General features: G+C 40.4%; 1 pseudogene; it reads right to left on the bottom strand.

The window, feature by feature from the left end:
* Positions 1 to 7,350: 7,350 nt before the first annotated feature.
* LOC137770931 (ras and EF-hand domain-containing protein-like) overlaps positions 7,351 to 25,162 on the bottom strand; it is a 44,170-nt pseudogene continuing 26,358 nt past the window's right edge.

The following is a 25,162-nucleotide window of genomic DNA, read 5'->3' as shown; positions in this document are numbered from 1 at the left end:
ATAAAACAGCATCTATGGTTTTAGCACCAGGCTCCCCTTGCTTGGAGCCTCAAGGGGCATGTATTAGCAGTAAGTGTAGATCAAGGGTGCAGGACAGAGCAGGGGGACCAAGCTCCCCTTCCCACAGTAGGCTTCCAGACTGAACTGGAGCACAGAAAGGACTAACATCTCTAAATCAAGCTTGGAGTTTTGATTACTACATTGGAATTCTCATCTGAATATACTATGTTTGCAACTTCTCACCCAGGGTAGGGGTTCTTATTTGGGGCCACGGACTCATTGGGTCTATGGATAAAAATCCATATTTCTATCTTGGATGGGAAAAAAATTACATGGTTGTGGTCAACCCCTACTATAATGTAATATGTTTGAGGGTCTGTCTTACCCACTCCACATCCCCAGTGTCTAGAATCATACCCAGGACATGATCAGGCTCAATAAATGCAACTGAATTAGTGAGGGAACAGTTAGGAGGGAGATCACCAAGGGGCTGAGAGATCATGGTAAGAAGTTTTGGGGTTTTATCTAAGAGATAAAGTATCTATTTCTAGAATGACTGATCAAGAAGAGACGATATTTGTGGTGAATTAAGGAACATTAACTTCACTCCTAAAACCACACTGGAACTACTCATGATCCCCGTGAAGAGATCTTAATCCAGCTCCTGAGTTCTACCCTGCTGCACAGCAAGTGGGAGATGTGCCAGAAAACTGGGATTGAAAAATGTTCATAAGTCCAAAATCCTAAGAACAGCGTGGGGCTCTACAAAAATGTATGTCAAATGCCATGAAACGTGGTTTGTGCACTGCCAGCCTGCAAGGTCACAAGTTAAAGGGCCTTACAACTAAATTCCCACTCTGTGGAAAATTAAGAGATATAAATTCACAAATAAATCTGATACACAGATGCAGGAAAAAAAATTTTTAATTGGGTAATTATTCCTAGAATTTGCACTTGAAAATTTATCTCACCCTGTAATTTCAAGTTGAAGCATTTGTGCCTATTTTCCATTTTCATCTATGAAGACATATCTTAATGTCTAGATCTGAAGAAGAGATGTTATTTTTATTTTAAGGCTTGCAAAACAATATGCTTTGCTGGGGATTCATTCCCATCTTGAGGATTTTTGCATATATTCACTGGAGATCCTTGTCAACAGGCTACTTGTCCTGCTATAAAAGTTAGTTTCAATTCAGTTAGAAATAGCCACCACCACTTTTACTGTCATTTAGATTCAAAAATCCCAGTCAGAGCTCTGGTATTTTCTTAACCCCTTCAACTACTTCATCTAATCAGCCCTTAATAAATGGAGATCCTACACTTACAAGAACTGCATTCACAACTTTCCATTCTAACTTCCAGGCCCTCATTTTTTTGTCAATGATTTCCTTGTCTTTTAATCCACTCTATACAATATTCTATCCTATATGATACCCCAACTATGTATCCATCAAAATACCAAGAAATGTGGGAGGTCAGTGAACTTATGTCAAAGTGAATCCTCTACAATGCCCCATCCCCCAGGTAATCTGGTAAATTTGGGGCATTTTATCACACACTGATGGTAGTACCCAGAGTCCTGAACAAGACCAATGCAATCAATGGTGCCTCAAAACTTTTTCATTTTTAATTGAGTGATCAAAGTGCCAGGTACTATTCTAAGCCCTTTCCATATAGTAACTCATTTAGTCCTCATAACATCTCCACGAGAAAGGTACTGTTATCACCCCTATTTTACCAATGAAGAAGCTGGGGTACACAGAGGTTACACTCCTTGCTCACAGTTACCTACTAGTAGATACATGAGGCCAGGTTCAAACCAGGCAGGCTGGCTGCAGAGCTCAGACCAGTGGCCACTAATACATGCTGCCTCTTATTTATACTGTCCTTGACCATCGTGTATGTATGTATCTCTGTCAATGTGTGCCTGCAGAAATTCCACAAATCCTGCCTTAGTTAATTATTTGAAGCACTGTATACAGCAGAGGGGAAGCAGCAGCAGACAATAGGGCTAAAGCTCAGGGCATATATCTAGTTGAACAAGTATGAGGGCAATAGGAATGCTGACCAGTTAGAAAGGGTGCTACATAAGTGAGAGCAGACAGCCTCATCCTGGTTTGAGGTCGAGAAGGGAAACCTCCTGAAGGAAGTGATGCTTAAGCTAAGGCAGAAGGATGAGCAGGAGTTAGCTAGATGTGTATGGCGGGGGGAAGGGGGGGTAGTCAGAGAAAGGAACTAATCCCTGAGGTCATAAGGATGGCCAGAGCGCATCCTATGAAAGCCTCAGTATTCCTGGCCATAACACCCCAAGCTGGTCAACTGGCCGAGATGACAATGCTGTGCCACAGACCTCACACCATGTGTTCATTCTTTTCTCCCCGCAGCCAGCTGCCAGCTGCACAGTTTCATGTAGGCACATCCTAGAGCTAAAACTACTTCAGGGATGCCTGCAGCAAAGCTGAAGGGAACACCCAGAAGGCCAAAGAAAGCGTGCTTTATTGAATTTACAATGCAGAAAATATTTGTAGTTCCTTAGACATTTGTATTGCTATAAAAATTATACTTTATGGGATAATTATTAATGGTTTGAAGAGAAATAAACAGTATAAGCAAAATAGAGCTGATACTATGAAAATGTAAACCATGTAAATCAAAATCATAAAATAATTATTCAATACTCAGAGGCCTACTTTATACATATGAAATTTCTTACACACATATACTATAAAAGCCCACAAAAACCATCACTCTGAAGCCATTCACTGTACAAATATGAAAATAAATCTTTATCTTTAACCTCGATTTTATCTTCAGCAAGAGGACTGTGCAGTTTGGCTTTATGCAAATCACATTTAGTATTAAATAATCAAATGTCACATATGTCATATAAAGCAGCAAGTAGAAAAAATAAATTATGAAAATGCATGAGGCTAAAGTTAACAGTGAAAGATGTCTCCATATCCAACTTTCTTTTCCATGATGAAACTAAAATATTATCCAGTGTGTCAGGATACATAAAAAAGAGTGTAGTATAACTGATTTTAAAAGCTCTCAAAGGAAAAACTGAGCCAAGATGAGTTACTTGCACAGAACTATGCAAATGTATCAAATTAAATCTGTTAAAAAAAATTAGATACTTTTTTCTTACCAAAAATATTCTTTAAATTTGAGAACACCTTCATGAAATCAAATGTTGATAATAATCTTGATTTCCTAGCAAGGCAACAGAAAGAGATGTAAGTAGCTTTTCTTTAAACAAGATTGCTAACTGCATCTTTAAGTTTCTAATTTGGATTTCGTTGCAAAAATATTTATCCAGGTTCAAAGAGCTACAGATGATGGCTTTGTCTACCAGAGGCACCTATGTAATCTAATCAATTTGGGTGTACCGGCCGTACAACCCAGAAGCAAAGATCAAGATGATACTTCTATATCAATGGTACATTCTTATATACAGATCATAAGACAAATATAGACACCTTGGAGGAAAATAAAGACAACACAATAACATGTATACTAACACAGTTTTGTGCAATTAACCAAACACCTAAACATGTGTACCGTAAGTCAACACATAGGTGTCAGGTCCATTCTAACCTAGGCTCTGTAGATGCCACCTAGGCAAACAGCGGTGGCAGAACTTTTGTCTGACCGTAGCACAAAAATAACCACCACTCCCTCCCCGGTTCAGTTTGACATTCCCCACCAGCAAGGCATTCTTTTTGGTCAAAAATGTAAACTTTTTTTTCTGGGACCAAAAAACAGGAAACAGGAATCCATGGTAGAGTTGCTGAAGACACAACCAACTTTGCGGTTTAAAAAAAAAAAATAGATCTAGTTGGTAGAGAGAAGGCACACTCTGAAAAGCTAAACAACATTGTGGCTATTTATAATCTATGTGTGTAACATATCTGGTCAATATGCATTAAAAATAATAACAATAAAGCTTGGGGAATTTAAGGTCTGATCATAAACATCATAAACAGGAGAAAAATTGCTACATGGAATTGTTTTAATTCAACAAAAAGGGATGTTTTTAGATGACGTAGTACAATAAAAAAGAGCTATTATTTCAGTTTTTTCAGCAAGCTACTTGGGGCCTAGCCCTATCACAAGGTAAGTTCAAGTCTCTGGTTGGGAATAACTTGGCGCAGGCCACTGAAACTCAAAAGCCAAACCTAAAAACCAGGCCTCACTGAGCCAGCCTGGGGTCAGGTGTTGACTCATTTAGCTGTTGGAGATATTTCACTGGGGAGTCTGGGTGGCAGCACAGCTTCTAGGAGGGCAAGACCCACCAGGATGCGGGTGAGAGTAACTCACTAGTCTCCTCAGACAAAGGACTCTGACTTACCTGTCCCTTAACCACAATCCGCTTCAAAAGAGATGATTTTCCAAAACCACACGTAACGTTTCTTTCACCGTTCATTATTTAAGAAACTGAATGCTGGCAACCAGGGAGTTAGGGGATTTGAGTTATACTGGAGATTATGCTTTTAAATCACAGGGAGGTTCGAGCATGGGTATTTTCACTTGGCAAAATGGTAAATCGTTCTAAGTACTAGTGTGTTTTTTTAATGATATAATTCACATACCAAAAACTTCACCATTTAAAATACACAATTTAGTGGGTTTTAGTATATTCACAAAGTTGTGCAACATTCACAATACAATTCCACAACGTTCTCATCATCCCCCGAAGAAACCACACACCCATTAGAACTCACTCCCTGTTCCTCCCTTCACCAGCCCCTGGCAGTCACTTGCTGTTGTTTTTTTTTTTTTTAAGTGAAACGTGACAACTTTCCTGTACTTTGTAGTTTCAGTAGTGTGTGGCTTTATACGTTTTCATTAGAAATTTTTTTAAATTAATTAATTAATGTATTTATTTTTGGCTGTGTTGGGTCTTCGTTGCTGCACGTGGGCTTTCTCTAGTTGCGGCGAGCGGGGGCTACTCTTCGTTGCGGCGTGCGGGCTTCTCATTGCGGTGGCTTCCCTTGTTGCGGAGCACGGGCTCTAGGCACATGGGCTTCGGTAGTTGTGGGCTCAGTAGTTGTGGCTCGCAGGTTCTAGAGCACAGGCTCAGTAGTCGTGGCGCAAGGGCTTAGCTGCTCCGCGGCATGTGGGATCTTCCCGGACCAGGGCTCAAACCCGTGTCCCCTGCATTGGCAGGCAGATTCTTAACCACTATGCCACCAGGGAAGCCCTTCATTAGAACTTTTAACACTTAATTCAAACAATGGACTTTATAAGTATTCTGAGATTATAAAATACCCTCTTCTATATACAAACTATTTCTGTTGCAAAAATGTTTTCTTTTTTTATACATAAAAAAATAGATTTTTCTGTCTCCACTGGAGCTTAAAACATTACCATTTTTTTCCTCAATTAAATTCTGTTCTTGTATATGAAGTGAGAAGAATCAATACTCCAATATTTAAAAAGCATGAATGACCCAAGTCCTTATTAACTGTGGGCCATCACGCTCTCCTTCCCACTGCTTAAAGGGCTACAGAGCTGAGAGGGCCCAGGCCTGAAAGGCAAAGCTGCTTGTTTACAGACAAGGAAACGGATCTAATGTGGGCGGGTGACACGTCCGAGACCACAAGGCTAGTTTACAGCACAGCTAGGATGGTAACCCCCTTTTCCTGGTTTTCTAGTATTGAGTATTGGAAGTAAATGTTATAGGTTATCTACAAAGTCAGCTACCATATGAATCTAATTATGTCAGTGAATTTCTTCTATAGCTTTGATCTGAGCATGTGATTTTTTTTTACCACTTTAAAAACATCTATATGTTATCTGGTAAGACTTTGTGAGGACAAGACAGGTACATTTAACCCGGGGGCCCAAATCATTCGTTGAAACATAGCCAAAAAGAGCTGAGGTTCTGGAGGGACCCCAGAGCATCTCTCAGATTCCACACACTGTAACTCTCCACACGACAGTGTCCGCAGGATGCACCACTATGCTATGTAAGAAGCAAACAAGTCACATACATTCAGTACTCTGGAAATGAAGGCCTCATGGGCCAAGAATGTTTGGGATTTAACCATTGCAAAAATTCATCTGGGCTGACTTTTTGGATCTGGTCCCACTCAGACTGGTAATGGATTTGCTGTCATCCTCACCAGTTCTTTTCTTCACTTCCCTGGAGAGAGAAAGAGAGAGAGACACATAGACAGAGAGAGAAAGGAGATAACTGAGGTATAAAACTGAACCGTAAACAGCTCTATAGAAATAAAACAGCACTACTGAGCACTTGCTATGCACCATCCAGACAGTGTTCTAAATGCTTTGTAGCTGTTGACTTATTTCTCACAACAACTATGTGATTTTATTGTGCCCCATTTTATTTATTTATTTATTTATGATTTTTGGCTGTGCTGGGTCTTCATTGCAGCAAGTGGGGGCTACTCTTCGTTTGCGGTGCGCAGGCTTCTCATTGCCGTGGCTTCTCTTGTTGCAGAGCATGGGCTTAGTTGCTCCGCGGCATGTGGGATCTTCCCGGACCAGGGCTCGAACCCATGTCCCCTGCATAGGCAGGCAGATTCTTAACCACTGCGCCACCAGGGATGCCCTGTGCCCCATTTTATATGTGAGGAAACGAAGGCAAAAAAAAAAGTTAAGAAATTTCCCTTCAGTCACACAGCTGGAGAAGTGGCACAGCAGTTGGGCTCCAGTGCCTGCATTCTAAGCACCAGGCCACACACTCCTGCATGAACACACACACATGCCCAGGAGCATACACACATGTGCACAGACACACATGCCCAGGTGCATACACACGTGTACACACACTCACATGCACACAGACTACTCTTGCTCTCTCCTGTGGTTTCACATGGCTTTCAGTCTGCCACACGCACGCTCACTCCTTAGGACTCTGGAACCTGGCTCCCGTCCCCAGCTAATGCACAAAAGCAATGATGACTTTATAACCATTCTGTAATTATACACGATCATGGAGATAACAACAGATGGTTAAAATCCAGGAAGAAAAAGTCTTCCTTTTGCCTCTTCCTAAATTTCTTTTAGAATTAACTTCTAGAGACAGCACTGGACCAAAGATCTCCATGATCTTATGAAAGCCCCCTAGGAAGTCTCCTATCCCTGGGGATGCTTGGGAAATACACCCTTAGACAAGCTGAACGGCAGTCTCTGTGGGTGAGGAGAGTGTGACAGCTCGCCCCCAAGATGGTCCCAAAGAATTCTGCCTCCCTGTCAGTGTCTGGCGCTCCCCCATCAAGTGGTGAAGCTTGTGCAGCTCCCCCGTGGTCAGCACCAGCTCTGTGACTGCTCAGACCAGTAGAATGGCGAGGAAGTGGTGTGCTGAGATTTCCAAGCCAGGCATTAATCAGGCCTGGCCGCTCTGAGCTGCAATTTAAGCAGCCCAGGGTTCTTTGCTGGAGTGAGGTCAGAGAGGTCCCGGGGGCTGAGATCCACAGGCAGGAGCATCCTGGCCGCAGACGTGCAGACGCGCCACAGCCCGTGTCCATCTGACTGCGAACACATGAGACACCCAAGGGAGAGGAGCTGAGGACCCTCCAAGTGAGATCCAGTCAATTCTGGTAATTTCAGAAAATAAAAAGTGGTGCTGGGGCTTCCCTGGTGGCGCAGTGGTTGAGAATCTGCCTGCTAATGCAGGGGACACGGGTTCGAGCCCTGGTCTGGGAGGATCCCACATGCCGCGGAGCGACTGAGCCCGTGAGCCACAACTGCTGAGCTTGCGCGTCTGGAGACTGTGCTCCGCAACAAGAGAGGCCACGATAGTGAGAGGCCCGCGCACCGTGATGAAGAGTGGCCCCCACTTGCCGCAACTAGAGAAAGCCCTAGCACAGAAACGAAGACCCAACATAGCAATCAATCAATCAATCAATTAATCAATAAAATAAATCTTTAAAAAAAAAAAAAAAAGTGGTGCTGTACTAGGCAATTACATTTTGGGTGGTTTGTTACAGAGCGGTAGATCCTGGGAACTGGCATATTCCCAGCACAGCAACGCTGTTCAATAGGAATAGAATGCAATGTAATCCACATATGTAAATTAAAATTTTTAGCAGCCACATTAAAAAATGTAAAGAGACAAGTAAAATTAATTTTATTAATATATTTTATTTAACTCAGTATTGCAAAAATACTATCATTTCAGCATGTAACCAATAAAAATATTAATGAGGTATTTTACAATGTTTATACTGTCTTCAAAACCCAGTATTTATTTAATATATCTGGCACATCTCAGCTTGGATCAGCCATACTTCAGGCAGCTAGTGGCTACCAAACCGGTCAGCACAGCCCCAGAAGGAGCTGATACCTGCTAACCTTTGAAAACCACTGCACTGTGAGTAGGAAACAAAAGGGAAACTAGTTCTTGCTGAAGGCCAGTTAATAAATGCTATGTTACATGTCTTCACATATTCCTTATTTAATACAAATAACACTCACACCCGCTCGCACAAAATCCTGACAGGTGACAGGTGAGTATCACTGGCTTCACCTCACAGATAAGGAATCAAGGACTCAGGAAAAGAAGCAAGATACACAGTTCAACCCATAAACCTGATAAGACTCAGTTCAGACTTCTAACCTCCAGAACTGTAAGATAATACATTTTTATTGCTTAAACCACTAGGCTAGTGGGAATTTGTTACGGTGACGATAGAAAACTAGTACAACTTCCAAATGCAAAATCTCAACCATTTGGTCATTCAGTAAATGTCTGATTTATGCCAAGCTCTGGGATCCTCAACTAGTGAGCTTTGAGAGAGAGACAGATGTTTTCTAAATAAATTGTTACCAGGTCCCGAGAGAGCTGCTAACACACAAGCACAGCGTTTGCAGGAACACAAAAGGTGCACCACAGTTGTGCTGGGGTGAGGGGAAGGAAGGCTTTGTGGAGACTGAGCTTCAGGGAGACTTTGACAGTGGAGCGACCTCTTGATGGGATAGGAATTCACCTTCATGTAACGAGGAAGGGAGATCCCAGGTGCAGGAAACAGCATGCATGAGGCGAAGAGGCATAAAAGAACTTGGCCACAACTGGAAGCAAAGTTTGCTGTGTGGATAGATTATCTTTCGTTTGGGAAGCAAGATAAGAGATGCAAACACAGGTAGGTGAGGTTGGGCTCTGAGGGACTATTAGCCACTTGTTAAGGAGCTTGGACTCTATGCTGTAGGTAGGACACCTACCTAAAGCAAGAAAGAAAGTGCAAGAAAGAAAGTCTTAATTGGATTTTTATTTATAAAGATCACCCTGTTTACAGGGTTGGGGATGAACTGATGCTGGAGAAACTCTGAGGCAGAAACTGAGGTGCCTCCTGCTCTACCTGGAGTAGGAAATTCTGAGGCTTGAAGCAAAACAGAGAGAGAGAGAGAGAGAGAGAGAATATGGACAGATTCAAGAAAGATTACAGAGAGGTCACCTAATCAATAGGGCCCCAGAACCCACTAGAGGTAGGTGATGGAGAAAGAGAGGAAGGAGTAAAGACTGATTCTGGTTGGTAGCTTCCTGAGATAGGAAATGTAGAATGAGGAACAATTTTAAAGAAAAATTAACACATTAGAATTTGGACATGTTGGGGCAGTCATGCCTATGGAATTCCCATTTGTTAGTGGATGGGAATATGGTCATGGAATTTTTTTAAAAGATGGGGATTAAAAATACAGAAATTGGAAGTCATCAGCTAGACATAGTTCTAGAAACCATGGGGGTGGAAGACATTAGGCAGAGAGAGAAAGGAAAGAGGAAGAGAGTGCAGAATAGAATCCTGAGATTACCAATATTCAAAAGGCAAGCCAGACATTCAGAGTAGTGAAAAGTCCCAATTTTGCTCTTAGTAGCTGTGTCACTTGGAGCAAGCTGATTAAGCATTCTAATCCCCAATTTTCTTATCTGTACAATGGGTATAGTACTCACAGCATCCTCACAAGACAACTCACATCGCTCCCTTCTGGGAGGTCCAACAGCCTCTATTAGCTACATATCATATGGCTGCCTGGTCATATATTTTGTTTTCTTCTTTTTCTCTAATATTAAATTGTATGGCCTATCTTACATACCCTGATATCCCTACACAGCTTTGATGCTGAGCACTCATAATTATACAGATATTATTGAACCTGAAAGCAAATACTAAGGGAAAAAAAATAGGTACCCATATTGTTCACCTGGCCTTCAGTTTCTTTAATCTACCAAAAATGCAGGCACATCCTACTTTAAGGAAATCAGAAAGATACAATTTCATACAACTCAAACAGGCTTAAGGCTGGGAAAATTAAATTACCTCACCAAAAACTACCATGTGCTTCACAACTGCATTTTGAATGACTCAATCTTATGGACAGGTTTACACCCAGTGGGCTCAGCAGTGGCGCTGATACATCAGCCTGAACTTTTGTGTTTTTCTCAAATTTCAGGCCGTTGATCGATTTAATGCCTGTTGAACTTGAATGTTTAAAGCCTGTGGCTCTAGTGACGGCAAATGTATTTACCAATGGACAATGGTTGGGATGAATGTCCTATCAGCCCTACAGGGAAAGCGCATTTCTAGGAGAAACTTTTCCTGGGGTTGAGAGGTTTTCCAAGAAAAAGCAGAGGAGTTCAGGTTGTTAACCAAACATTTATGGCCTCCTTCCGAAAACAAATTTTGTTTCAGACAGTGCAAATCCATAAACTCTTCTAGTTCAAGTTTTATGACGTGACATGGAATGAAAGGGACCACGCCGGGAAATATCTTATGAAATCTAAATCAATCTAATCATTTACAGACAGTTCTGGGTGTACTCTGATGCTTTTGCAAATATGTTCCTATAAAAGGGTTTCATCTTCAAGAAATTCATGGAAAAGACTCTGACAAGTACAGGTTTCTGGTAACTGACTGTACTGCTGAACTGAATGAATAAGCATTTTCAGAACTCTAATGAAAAACTGATGAACTCATAAAAGTGCTAACAAAAGATCAAGATGAAAAAAAAAATTAATTACATGGGACTGAGTGAACTGATGAGGATGAGTATAATTTTTGTGACTTTCTGTCTGAATTTAAAAAAAAAAAATCCCACAAGGACTCAGAGGCAAAGAATATACAAATCAATTTTCACTGCAAAGTAAAGGAGCTGTTACAGTGCAGGATTACCGGACTGAATGTCAATATTATGACATAGTATGAGTGTGTTTCATGTTTGGTAATTGCAATCATTGTTGCTTTTGTTGTGGTCATCCATGTACAATGCTTGGTGTCAGTCTATTTATCTCTTGTAAAAATAAAATACAGTGTGTGTGTATAAAAAAAAAAAGAACTTACATGTTTTGCATTATATATAACATTCTAAAGGCTGTAACACTTTTTTTTTCACATCTTTATTGGAGTATAATTGCTTTACAATGTTGTGTTAGTTTCTGCTGTACAACAAAGTGAATCAGCTGTATGTATACATATATTCCCATATCCCCTCCCTCTTGAGCCTCCCTCCCACCCTCCCTATCCCACCCCTCTAGGTGGTCACAAAGCACTGAGCTGATCTCCCTGTGCTATGCGGCTGCTTCCCACTAGCTATCTATTTCACATTTGGTAGTGTGTATATGTCCATGCCACTCTCTCACTTCGTCCCAGCTTACCCTTCCCTCTCCCCGTGTCCTCAAGTCCATTCTCTACATCTGCAACTTTATTCCTGCCCTGCCACTAGGTTCAGCAGTACCATTTTTTTAGATTCCATATATATGTGTTAGCATACGGTTATTTGTTTTTCTCTTTCTTACTTCACTCTGTATGACAGACTCTAGGTCCATCCAGCTCACTACAAATAACTCAATTTCTTTTTTAATGGCTGAGTAATATTCCATTGTATATATGTGCCACATCTTCTTTATCCATTCATCTGTCTATGGACATTTAGGTTGCTTCCATGTCCTGGCTATTGTAAATACTGCTGCAGTGGACATTGTGGTACATGTCTCTTTTTGAATTATGGTTTTCTCAGGGTATATGCCCAGTAGTGGGATTGCTGGGTTGTATGGTAGTTCTATTTTTAGTTTTTTAAGGAACCTCCATACAGTTCTCCATAGTGGCTCTATCAATTTACATTCCCACCAACAGCGCAAGAGGGTTCCCTTTTCTCCACACCCTCTCCAGCATTTATTGTTTGTAGATTTTTTGATGATGGCCATTCAGACTGGTGTGAGGTGATACTTCATTGTGGTTTTGATTTGCATTTCTCTAATGATTAGTGATGTTGAGCATCTTTTCATGTGTTTGTTGGCAATCTGTATGCCTTCTTTGGAGAAATGTCTATTTAGGTCTTCTGCCCATTTTTGGATTGGGTTATTTGTTTTTTTGATATTGAGCTGCATGAGCTGCTTGTATATTTTTGAGATTAATCCTTTGTCAGTTGCTTCGTTTGCAAATACTTTCTCCCATTCTGAGGGTTGTCTTTTCGTGTTGTTCATGGTTTCCTTTGCTGTGCAAAAGTTTTTAAGTTTTATTAGGTCCCATTTGTCTATTTTTGTTTTTATTTCCATTTCTCTAGGAGGTGGGTCAAGAAGGATCTTGCTGTGATTTACGTTATAGAGTATTCTGCCTATGTTTTCCTCTAAGAGTTTGATAGTGTCTGGCCTTACATTTAGGTCTTTAATCCATTTTGAGTTTATTTTCGTGTATGGTGTGTAACACTTTTTTAAATGGTAGTTTTACCTGTGGAAACTATGCCGTTTTCACTTAAGACTTGGGTACTTTGACAAGCAAATCTGATGGCACAGTATAAAGCAAATTAAAGTCTTTACATGTTTGTTTATTTCTAATTTTCATATTTAACACACTGTTAACATAACTCAGAGGCCTCAAGCCAGGCCACAATGCAATAACAACCATTTAAAAAACTCCTTGATAAGTGGTTCACAAGAAGTGACCTTGTTATCAAACGCTTCTGCACGCAGGTGTTTTGTGTTCCCAAAGAAACACAAACCTGAGTGGAAGCTACACTGTAAACAAGGTGGCTGCCGGGCTGACCCAACTCACCGGCAGGAGCACACGGGGGAAGGGCACAAGCAGCCTCCAGCTCTCCTGTCTTTGCAACATAGAGAATCGATTATAAAAAGAGAATCAATTCTGCAATCTGGGTGTGACTGCGGCACTTTGGAGTCATTTAACTGTAATATGACCCCACAAGACAATCCAGTGTTAAACAGTGATTATGTTATTCCGTGGAGTCCAGGCTGTTATACATAGAATCACAGACTGTCAGGACTAGAAAGGGCCTCAGAGATCATTTTCTTCAGCCCCCTCCCTCGCTGTACAGATTAGAGATGCCTAAAGGAAGACAGGGACTTAGTCAAGACTCTTCAGCTGTTCGGGGTAGATTTAAGATCAGACTTTGAGCCTCCTGACACTCCAGTCCTCCAACGTGCTGGGCAGAAGCCAGCAGCCACGTGGAGGGCCTGACCTGCAGCATCCTTTCCTGCTCATCCAGGACAGCAGTGCAGCACCCCCTGCCTGAAGCTAAGGTAGCACCGAGCCCCTTATTGTACTAAAGTTAAGATTCTTATGAAACCAGAATCTCACAAATGATCAGGAAAAGAACTACACGCCTAAAGTTATGTTTTTGCTTTGTCAGCAATTAAAGTATCATTGGCCTGGATTTTGTTAATGCACGTTTTTATTCTCTCTTTTTTTTTTTTTTTGGATATTTAATCCCTTTAGACCAGCAAAGAATCATCTCTTCATTTGTGGCAGAAAACTAGGCAGAAAAAATAAATCTAACAGAAAACATTCTTATTTCCTAAGAATGCTGCAAGGATTAAAGTACAGTTAAATCCAAGTTCTTCAATGATGCAATTTTCATTCTAATCCACATCCCCAAATATTATTTATTGCTAACACCATTGACTTAGCTTAATAATTACCTGGGTAATAATTTAAACAAAGTGCTTCCAACTGGCATGATATACAATTTGCTTTGTTGAGTTTTTTTTTCCCTTTACCTTGGAAAATGTCATAATAGACAGCTATATTCATAATAGTCTCCTGTGTTTAAAATCTGGCTCCTGGAAGTGATTCATACACATCAACTATTAGCTTTGTGGTGACATCTTGCAGAAACGTCAACGACACCTCGGATGCACCTCCTTTGTTTGGCAGTAAAGGTATTTTGCTAAAGTTCACAGTGAATAAGCAGCATTACCAGTTTTTATAAAAACCACGTTTGTTTCTCCAACCACTACTGAAAGACAAGACAGTGTTTTCCAATGTAGATTCATGTTATGGTCAACAAATCTGGCACACACAACAGCTAAGTGAAAATTCAATCCTGCATCCAGTTTTCCAAATGTAAGGCAAAACTTTACCGGGAGAGATGGAAAACAGCTTCCACTATATTCGAACCAACTTTGGCGTTTTGTTTTACAAAATAATGCCCCATAGGTCTGTAAAAAATATAAATACACCATTACATGAAGGCTTTAATTAGGTTTCCTGGAATGTTAGCTTTTAAAACCAATAAATAAAGTAAAAATACTCCCCTTTTGAGTATGCTAAAACTAATAGCTAAGAAATTGAATTCAAAGTTTCAATACTTTAAAAAAAACAGGTTTGAGCCTAGTTATTCCAGGAACAACTCCTAGTCAGAAGATTTTTATTTTGCAGCCAAAAAAAAAAAAAAACCCCGTAATACAAAATTTCATGTTTTAAGGTTCTTATTTCCAAGAGTCACACGTGCTACCAAGTGTTCTCTATCAAATAATTTGAGAGAGAGAAAAATGATAGCTTAAGGTAACCACTCAGGAATTAAATGTCCATCTAAAGTATGTGATGAATTGGGAGGTTGGGATTGACATATATACACTAATATGTATAAAATGGATAACTAATAAGAACCTACTGTGAAAAGAAAGGAAGGAAGGAAGGAAGGAAGGAAGGAAGGAAGGAAGGAAGGAAGGGAGGGAGGAAGGGAGGGAGGGAGGGAGGGAGGGAGGGAGAGAGAGAGAGAGAGAAAGAAAGAAAGAAAGAAAGAGAAAGGAAGGAAGGAAGGAAGGAAGGAGGGAAGGAAGGAAGGAAGGAAGGAAGGAAGGAAGGAAGGAAGGAAGGAAGGAAGGAAGGAAGGAAGGAAGGAAAGAAAGAAAGAAAGAAAGAAAGAAAGAAAGAAAGAAAGAAAGAAAGAAAGAAAGAAAGAAAGAAAGAAAGAAAGAAAGAAAGAAAGTCTCCTTTTGGCCAGAAGCTAACACACATTCCCCTTCACCCTAACATCTTTTCCTATCAACCTATCAAGATTCAACAGGAACAAGGAAACTGTATTCGACGTCCTTTCTCTTCAGACCATTTTCCTCCAAATGAACGTACCAGAGTGAAGTAAAAGCGAAGGGGAGGGCTTCCCTGGTGGCGCAGTGGTTGAGAATCTGCCTGCTAATGCAGGGCACACGGGTTCGAGCCCTGGTCTGGAAAGATCCCACATGCCGCGGAGCAACTAGGCCCATGAGCCACAACTACTGAGCCTGCGCGTCTGGAGCCTGTGCTCTGCAACAAGAGAGGCCGCGATAGTGAGAGGCCCGCGCACCGCGATGAAGAGTGGCCCCCGCTTGCCGCAACTAGAGAAAGCCCTCGCACAGAAACGAAGACCCAACACAGCCAAAAATAAATAAATAAAGATACTTCATTAAAAAAAACTAAGGGGAGAAGGAAATGAAAGGCCTTCCCTAAAACTGGACACCCCAGCCATTAAGGTGTTAAGTAATTGCGTTCGGTGGGGAACTGCTCAGGATCCAAGGGGGCATCACGTGGAAGCCATGAGTCAAATATTCGCTTAAGTAAACCAAGGGTCTGAGCGTCTAAATGACTTCCCAAAGTCATAAGGAACATACTGGCACCTCCTTCAAGTCCTGACTCACATATCACCTTCTGGTGTGGCTACCCTGACCACACTACCTGCAGCCCCTGCCTCACCGTAAGACCCGTTATCCAGCCCTCTTTTTGTTTTCATAACATTTATCACTTTCTATCATTCTACTTAGTTTATTTAAGTTTGTTGTGTGTTATGTCTCCCCCACTGGAGCACAAGCTCCATAAGGGTAGGGCTCTGTGTTTTATTAATGGATATATTGCAAGCACTAGCCCAGTACACACACAAAGCAGGTATTTCAAAAATATTTTTGAATGTGTAAAAGAGATCAATATTGTTTGAATATTGTAAATATTCAAACAATAAATGATTCATGACAGGTAAGTAAATGGTCTTCACTTTATTATAAGATTTTGTAACCCAGTGGTTTTCAATCAAAGTGTATTAATTATTAATTCAGAGGGTCCATTCACCACTGACATTCTACTGCTTCTCAACCCTCTGGCTTATCCCAACGATCTCACCATTAGTTTCTACCCATATTTATAGCGGCCATATAAATCATCCCAATACAATTTCCTCAAATTAGAAAAGGTAAGCCATGGCAAAGTTTCACTGTGATAAGTGAAAAGTCAAACGCCAAGTGGCATCTAATTTTTTCTCCGTAACAAATTCAAGAATTCATCTTGAGTACAGTTTTCTTCCTTTTTAGACCATATGAAAGGTAATACGAATAGCTAAAAAGGTCACTTATCATATGTAGGTGCTTATTTAGCAAATTATGGCCATGGAGCCCCTGGCACAGGCCACAGCTGGTCACTAAGGGCTATTTCAACCCTATGGCCGACCCTGCCTTTTGTGCCTCCTTTTCTTGAATATAATCCAAAGTCTTAAAATGAAGACCAAATCCAACAGTTCCAACAATAAAATGTTTTGCTATAGATCTTAAATATCTGTAGGTATGAGTGAGCTGGGATTATCCATTCTCACCAGATTCTCCAAACTCACTGGTCTATCCCAGGGAGGTCATCTGTTCCCTTGAGTAGATGCCTCTCCTCTATGCACTAACTACCTTGGAGATCCTTTCTTGACATCAAAAGATTTTTTTTTTCTTAATTTGTTGCACACTCTGGTGCTTAATCAAAGGAGCAACCAATGTTGAATCAGGAGGTCCCATTTCCCCTTCTACTCCTAACCCCTAAATAACCAAAAACCAGTGTCATACACTTTCTATGCCTTAGGTTTCTCATAAAAAGTGAGAATAACATTACATTTCTTACTTCCTTTCTCAGATATGTTATAGAGATGAATATAACATGTGGGAAATTTTGTGAAATAAAATACTATATAAATGTCAACACGCTTTCATTGTGTTTATAATAATTTTAAGTCATTGATATTTCAGTTGAACAAAATGCATGTTTATTTATCATTGTCTAAGTCTTACTGCAATTTCAACCAGTCATTTCTTAAATCACTTCTCTAGTTAGAAAGAAAACACTCATTCTGGTGATTTACAGGGTATGAAATAGGCCCAACTGAAGAATCTAGAGGCTAACCTGAGATCAGACAGCAATCAGTTCTCTGTTCAGCCACCACTGCACTTAAAGCCTGTTAAAAATTATAGATAACAGACTTACTTGAAAAATTGTATTAGCCACCAGTTTTGTTTTGTTTTTCTCCGGGAGAGCATGCTAAACCACGGCTTGAACTGTAGTTTCATGGTTATTAATGACTGTTGGTAGCACACTAACTGTGGTCAAAATCATTTCCTACTTTAAAAAGTATTTACCATGAAACCAAAGGATATGAAAGCTCCTCAGATGAAAGACACCATCTTACTGGAGCAAAACAAAGCACAGATAGTTACCATGCATGTTTAAAATACCAACTGGTTATTTCAGTGGTACTTGGAGATGTGTAAATCACCCAAACCACTGCCAGAAAGAATAAGGTCGAGAACACGGTTCTCTGTGCTATAGAATTTGGACCTGGCACAAGCTCACACCCAGGTGGTGTCTCACCTATGCCTCTAGCGCACATGGAGGCCCTATTATACCTCCAATCACACTACACACCCAGCCCCATCATCCCCTTGTTTGTGACAGCTGCTGCTCGTTCTTGGGCTGCCTGAATTTTCATTCGCTGCCCATGGGATTCTGATTTTATCTATAAGAAAACCCAGAAGTTATCTTTTTTTCCCCAGAAGCTCACTTTAGTAGCGTCCTTGGCTCTGTGGGAACTTGCCCAGCTACTGAGGAAGAGACCAGTACTGTCAGATGCCGCTGGGAACCCCACATCTCATATCCAGTTCTTCCTGATGGCCTGCATCAGTGGCTTCTAATCAAGTCCGTTTTGACAAAGAAGAGGAAAGTGCATTTTCCAAGACAGCCTGTGACTCTCCTGTGTAATTTTTTTGTTTCTCTGTTTGGACTTCTTACCTCAACCATATCTTCCCATTCTCGTACATTGAGAAAGCTTGTCTCACACGTAACGTCATACAGCAGCAAAACACCACCTGCTCTTCTGAAGTAAGACTTGGCAATACTTCTGAATCTGGAAGAGAGAAAAGCACATAAGTAACGGTTCTAATCACTCAGTCAGTTTGGGGCTGCCTCCTTCTTCATCTCTTTGATGCTCACTTTCTTCTCATCTTCTAAAATAAGCCCCAATTGAGAAGACTCTAATAGCAGCCTATTACTGTGAAATAGCCATCCCCGAGGCCTAGAATGACTTGTTGAACGGCAATAGCATAAGAATCTGGGCTGCTGATTTAGAAAAGCAAATCATTTTCTCCACCAAACAATCCCAAGAATGTCTACAAGCCTCAGAGCATAGCTTGAGAGCATAAGTTCTAAAAATTTCAGCCTCAGCAGCAAGCTACCAGATCCCATGTGGAGGTACAGAGAAGGATGGAAGAAGAGGCACATCAGAGAAAAATTATTTTGGGGGTGGTGGGTAGGGAGTACTGTGGGTGGGTGGGTGGGAGAAGAACTACCCATGTGCAACACCACAGGGCACACACACAGGGTACGGGGCACTCACCAGAGGAAGAGCACACCTCCACTCACACGTCCTAACTCTAAACCAGGTGCAGCACTTTACAGGACCTTAAATAGGGCCATGTCAACCACACATATTTTTTAAATGGCTTGTCTGTGCAAACCTCAGCAGAATTCAAAGCATTATGGAAAGCACTTGCCTCTCCTGCCCAGCCATATCCCACTGCTGCAGGGCTGTTAGCTCTCCATCTACGATGAGAGTTTTCATTTGAAAATCAACTTCTGAAAAAAATATAAAAGGACATGGAGAACACGATGTAAATAATTCCATTGGTTTTTACTTTCAAGCCCTATTTGGATGAGACAAGGGCCTGTAAGCCAAAGTTCAGCAAGGTAGAGAGAAACAAACCTGGCCTTCATGAAAAGTAACCTTCACAAACTAATTATAAGTCAGACCACAGACATGTGCACAGATGCACATCCGCAGGTTGGCTGACTTGGGGAAGGATTTGATCTATGGACAAAAGAAGATCTATGGACAAAAGGAACATCTATGTTCTATTTGACCACGTAATTAGATGGACTCAGTTATACCTGTGTGTGTGCATGTACATAAATATGTCTATGTACATATGTATATATGCAGGTATATTCTGTGTATGTATATATGGTACACTCTCTAGCAACCGAACCAAATATTGTGGTATTTTTATGAATCAAACTGAAGTGAACTTTCAAATTTGTTATCTTGAAGGGTATAACAGAGAACCACAAATTTACAAAGACACCCACTGTGTAAACCCCCCAAGTGGTAAACCAGGCCCAGATGTAAAACTGGGTTCCAGTAGTAAACCCTCAGACGTAAACCCCCCCAGTCGTAAACATGGGGCCCAGATGTAAACCTGGGTGGAAGCCGTAACCTGCTCAGACGCCGGCCAAACCCCCCGATGCTGTGCACAGGAGCAGAGAAGGCAAGCGCCCAATGCCCCACATGACTCACACCCGAGTCCGGACCTCAGGTGACTGCAACTGACCTGGAAGCCCCTGACAGGAGGCCGCCCCACAAGTGTCTCCGGGACCCGAGGAGAGGAGCCCCCGACAGGATGCCCGGCCCTCAGGCAACTCCGTGACAGGACGGCTGACCGAGCCGTGTGGCTGACAGGGTCTTGGTGCTCCGGCCAGGTGTCAGGGCTGTGCCTATGAGGTGGGACAGCTGAGTTCAGGACATTGGTCCACCAGAGACCTCCTGGCTCCATGTAATATCAAATGGCAAAAGCTCTCCCAGAGATCTCCATCTAAGAGCTAAGTGGAGCTAAGACCCAGCTCCACTCAAAGACCAGCACGCTCCAGTGCTGGACACCCTATGCCAAACAACTAGCAAGACAGAAACACAACCCCACCGATTAGCAGAGAGGCTCCATAAAATCATAATAAGGTCACAGACACCCCAAAACACAACATCGGACATGGTCCTGACCACCAAAAAGACAAGATCCAGCCTCATCCACCAGAACACAGACACTAGTCTCCTCCACAAGGAGGCCTACACAACCCACTGAACCAACCTTAGCCACTGGGGGCAGACAACAAAAACAACAGGAACTGCAAACCTGCAGCCTGCGAAAAGGAGACCCCAAACACAGTAAGTTAAGCAAAAGGAGAAGACAGAGAAATACACAGCAGATGAAGGAGCAAGGTAAAAACCCACCAGACCAAACAAATGAAGAGGAAATAGGCAGTCTACCTGAAAAAGAATTCAGAGTACTGATAGTAAAGATGACCCAAAATCTTGGAAATAGAATGGAGAAGAGACATGAAACATCTAACAAGGACCTAGAAGAACTAAAGAGCAAACAAACAATGATGAACAACACAATAAATAAATTTAAAATCCTCTAGAAGGAATCAATAGCAGAATAACTGAGGCAGAAGAATGGATAAGTGACCTAGAAGATAAAATACTGGAAATAACTACCACAGAGCAGAAAGAAGAAAAAAGAATGAAAAGAATTGAGGATAGTCTCAGAGACCTCCGGGATAACATTAAACGCACCAACATTCGAATTATAGGGGTCCCAGAAGAAGAAAAGAAAAAGAAAGGGAATGAGAAAATATTTGAAGAGATTATACTTGAAGACTTCCCTAATACGGGAAAGGAAATAGTCAATCAAGTCCAGGAAGCGCAGAGTTCCATACAGGATAAATCCAAGGAGAAACACGCCAAGACACATATCAATCAAACTATCAAAAATTAAATACAAAATAAAAATACTAAAAACAGCAAGGGAAAAGCAACAAATAACATACAAGGGAATCCCCATAAAGTTAACAGCCGATCTTTCAGCAGGAAATCTGCAAGCCAGAAGGCAGTGGCAGGACATAGTTAAAGTGATGAAAGGGGAAAACCTACAACCAAGATTACTCTACCTAACAAGGATCTCATAAAATTCGACGGAGAAATTAAAACCTTTACAGACAAGCAAAACCTAAGAGATTTCAGCACCACCAAACCAGCTTTACAACAAATAGTAAAGCAACATCTAGGCAGGAAACACAAGAGAAGGAAAAGACCTACAATAACAAACCCAAATCAAGAAAATGGTAAAAGGAACATACATATCGATAATTACCTTAAATGTAAATGGACTAAATGCTCCAACCAAAAGACACAGACTGGCTGATTGGATACAAAAACAAGACCCGTATATATGCTGTCTACAAAAGACCCCCTTCAGACCTAGGGACACATACAGACTGAAAGTGACGGGATGGAAAAAGATATTCCATGCAAATGGAAATCAAAAGAAAGCTGGAGTAGCAATTCTCATATCAGACAAAATAGACTTTAAAATACAGACTATTACAAGAGACAAAGAAGGACACTACATAATGATCAAGGGATCAATCCAAGAAGAAGATATAACAATTGTAAATATTTACACACCCAACATAGGAGCACCTCAATACATAAGGCAAATGCTAACAGCCATAAAAGGGGAAATCGACAGTAACACTACCATAGTAGGGGAATTTAACACCCCACTTTCACCAATGGACAGATCATCCAAAATGAAAATAAATAATGAAACACAAGCTTTAAATGATACATTAAACAAGATGGACTTAATTGATATTTATAGGACATTGCATTCTAAAACAACAGAATACACTTTCTTCTCAAGTGCTCAAAGAACACTCTCCAGGACAGATCACATCTTCGGTCACAAATCAAGCCTTGGTAAATTTAAGAAAATTGAAATTATATCAAGTATCTCTTCCGACCACAACACTATGAGACTTTGATGTGCTTAGATATCAATTACAGGGAAAAATCTGTAAAAAAAAAAAATACGAACACATGGAGGCTAAACAATACATTACTAAAAAACCAAGAGATCACTGAAGAAATCAAAGAGGAAATCAAAAAATACCTAGAAACAAATGACAATGAAAACACGATGACCCAAAAACTATGGGATGCAGCAAAAGCAGTTCTAAAGGGAAGTTTATAGCAATACAATCCTACCTCAAGAAACAAGAAACATCTCAAATAAACAACCTAACTTTACACCTAAAGCAATTAGAGAAAGAAGAACAAAAAATCCCCAAAGTTAACAGAAGGAAAGAAATCATAAATGATGAATTGGGAGATTGGGATTGACATATATACACTAATATGTATAAAATGGATAACTAATAAGAACCTGCTGTATAAAAAAATAAATTAAATACAATTCAAAAATTCAAAAAAAAAATTAGAAATGAAAAAGGAGAAGTAACAACTGACACTGTAGAAATACAAAGGATCATGAGAGATTACTACAAGCAACTATATACCAATAAAATGGACAAACTGGAAGAAATGGACAAATTCTTAGAAAAGCACAACCTTCCAAGACTGAACCAGGAAGAAATAGAAAATATAAACAGACCAATCACAAGCACTGAAATTGAAACTGTGATTAAAAATCTTCCAAAAAACAAAAGCCCAGGACCAGATGGCTTCACAGGTGACTTCTATCAAACATTTAGAGAAGAGCTAACACCCATCCTTCTCAAACTTTTCCAAAATATAGCAGAGGGAGGAACACTCCCAAACTCATTCTACGAGACCACCATCAACCTGATACCAAAACCAGACAAAGATGTCACAAAGAAAGAAAACTACAGGCCAATATCACTGATGAACATAGATGCAAAAATCCTTAACAAAATACTAGTAAACAGAATCCAATAGCACATTAAAAGGATCATACACCATGATCAAGTGGGGTTTATCCCAGGAATGCAAGGATTCTTCAATATACATAAATCAATCAATGTGATACACCATATTAACAAATTGAAGGAGAAAAATCATATGATCATCTCAATAGATGCAGAAAAAGCTTTTGACAAAATTCAACACCCATTTATGATAAAAATTCTCCAGAAAGCAGGCATAGAGGGAACCTACCTCAACATAATAAAGGCCATATATGACAAACCCACAGCCAACATTGTCCTCAATGGTGAAAAAGTGAAACCATTTCCTCTAAGATCAGGAACAAGAGAAGGTTGCCCACTCTCACCACTATTATTCAACACAGTTTTGGAAGTTTTAGCCACAGCAATCAGAGAAGAAAAAGAAATAAAATAATCCAAATCGGAAAAGAAGAAGTAAAGCTGTCACTGTTTGCAGATGACATGATACTACACATAGAGAATCCTAAAGATGCTATACCAGAAAACTACTGGAGCTAATCAATGAATTTGGTAAAGCAGCAGGATACAAAATTAATGCACAGAAATCTCTTGCATTCCTATACACTAATGATGAAAAATCTGAAAGAGAAATTAAGCAAACACTCCCATTTACCATTGCAACAAAAAAAATAAAATACCTAGGAATAAACCTACCTAAGGAGACAAAAGACCTGTATGCAGAAAACTGTAAGACACTGATGAAAGAAATTAAAGATGATACAAACAGATGGAGAGATATACCATGCTCTTGGATTGGAAGAATCAACATTGTGAAAATGACTATACTACCCAAAGCAACTTACAGATTCAGTGTAATCTCTATCAAACTACCAATGACATATTTCACAGAACTAGAACAAAAAATTTCACAATCTGTATGGAAACACAAAAGACCCCGAACAGCCAAAGCAATCTTGAGAAAGAAAAACAGAGCTGGAGGAATCAGGCTCCTGGATTTCAGACGATACTACAAAGCTACAGTAATCAAGACAGTATGGTACTGGCACAAAAACAGAAATACAGATCAATGGAACAGGATAGAAAGCCCAGAGATAAACCCACACACATATGGTCACCTTATTTTTATAAGGGAGGCAAGAATATACAATGGAGAAAAGACAGCCTCTTCAATAAGTGGTGCTGGGAAAACTGGACAGCTACATGTAAAAGAATGAAATTAGACCACTCCCTAACACCATACACAAAAATAAACTCAAAATGGATTACAGACCTAAATTTAAGGCCAGACACTATAAAACTGCTAGAGGAAAACAAGTCAGAACACTCGATGACATAAATCACAGAAAGATCCTTTTTGACCCACCTCCTAGAGAAATGGAAATAAAAACAAAAATAAACAAATGGGACCTAATGAAACTTAATAGCTTTTGCACAACAAAGGAAACCATAAACAAGACAAAAAGACAACCCTCAGAATAGGAGAAAATATTTGCAAATGAAGCAACTGACAAAGGATTAATCTCCAAAATATACAAGCAGCTCATGCAGCTCAATATCAAAAAAACAAATAACCCAATCCAAAAATGGGCAGAAGACCTAAATAGACATTTCTCCAAAGAAGATATACAGATTGCCAACAGACACATGAAACGATGCTCAACATCACTAATCATTAGAGAAATGCAAATCAAAACTACAATGAGGTATCACCTCACACCGGTTAGAATGGCCATCATCAAAAAATCTAGAAACAATAAATGCTGGAGAGGGTGTGGAGAAAAGGGAACCCTCTTGCACTGTTGGTGGGAATGTAAATTGATACAGCCACTATGGAGAACAGTATGGAGGTTCCTGAAAAAACTAAAAGTAGAACTACCATACGACCCAGCAATTCCACTACTGGGCATATACCCTGAGAAATCCATAATTGAGAAAGAGTCATGTACCACAATGTTCATTGCAGCTCTATTTACAATAGCTAGGACATGGAAGTAACCTAAGTGTCCATCAACAGATGAATGGATAAGGAAGATGTGGCACATATATACAATGGAAAATTACTCAGCCATGAAAAGAAATGAAATTGAGTTATTTGTAGTGAGGTGGATGGACCCAGAGTCTGTCATACA

Source organism: Eschrichtius robustus, chromosome 10 (assembly GCF_028021215.1).
Source record: "Eschrichtius robustus isolate mEscRob2 chromosome 10, mEscRob2.pri, whole genome shotgun sequence".
NCBI classification, from domain to species: Eukaryota; Metazoa; Chordata; class Mammalia; order Artiodactyla; family Eschrichtiidae; genus Eschrichtius; species Eschrichtius robustus.
The sequence above is the reverse complement of the archived record's forward strand: the minus strand, read 5'-3'. Positions and strand labels throughout refer to the sequence as shown.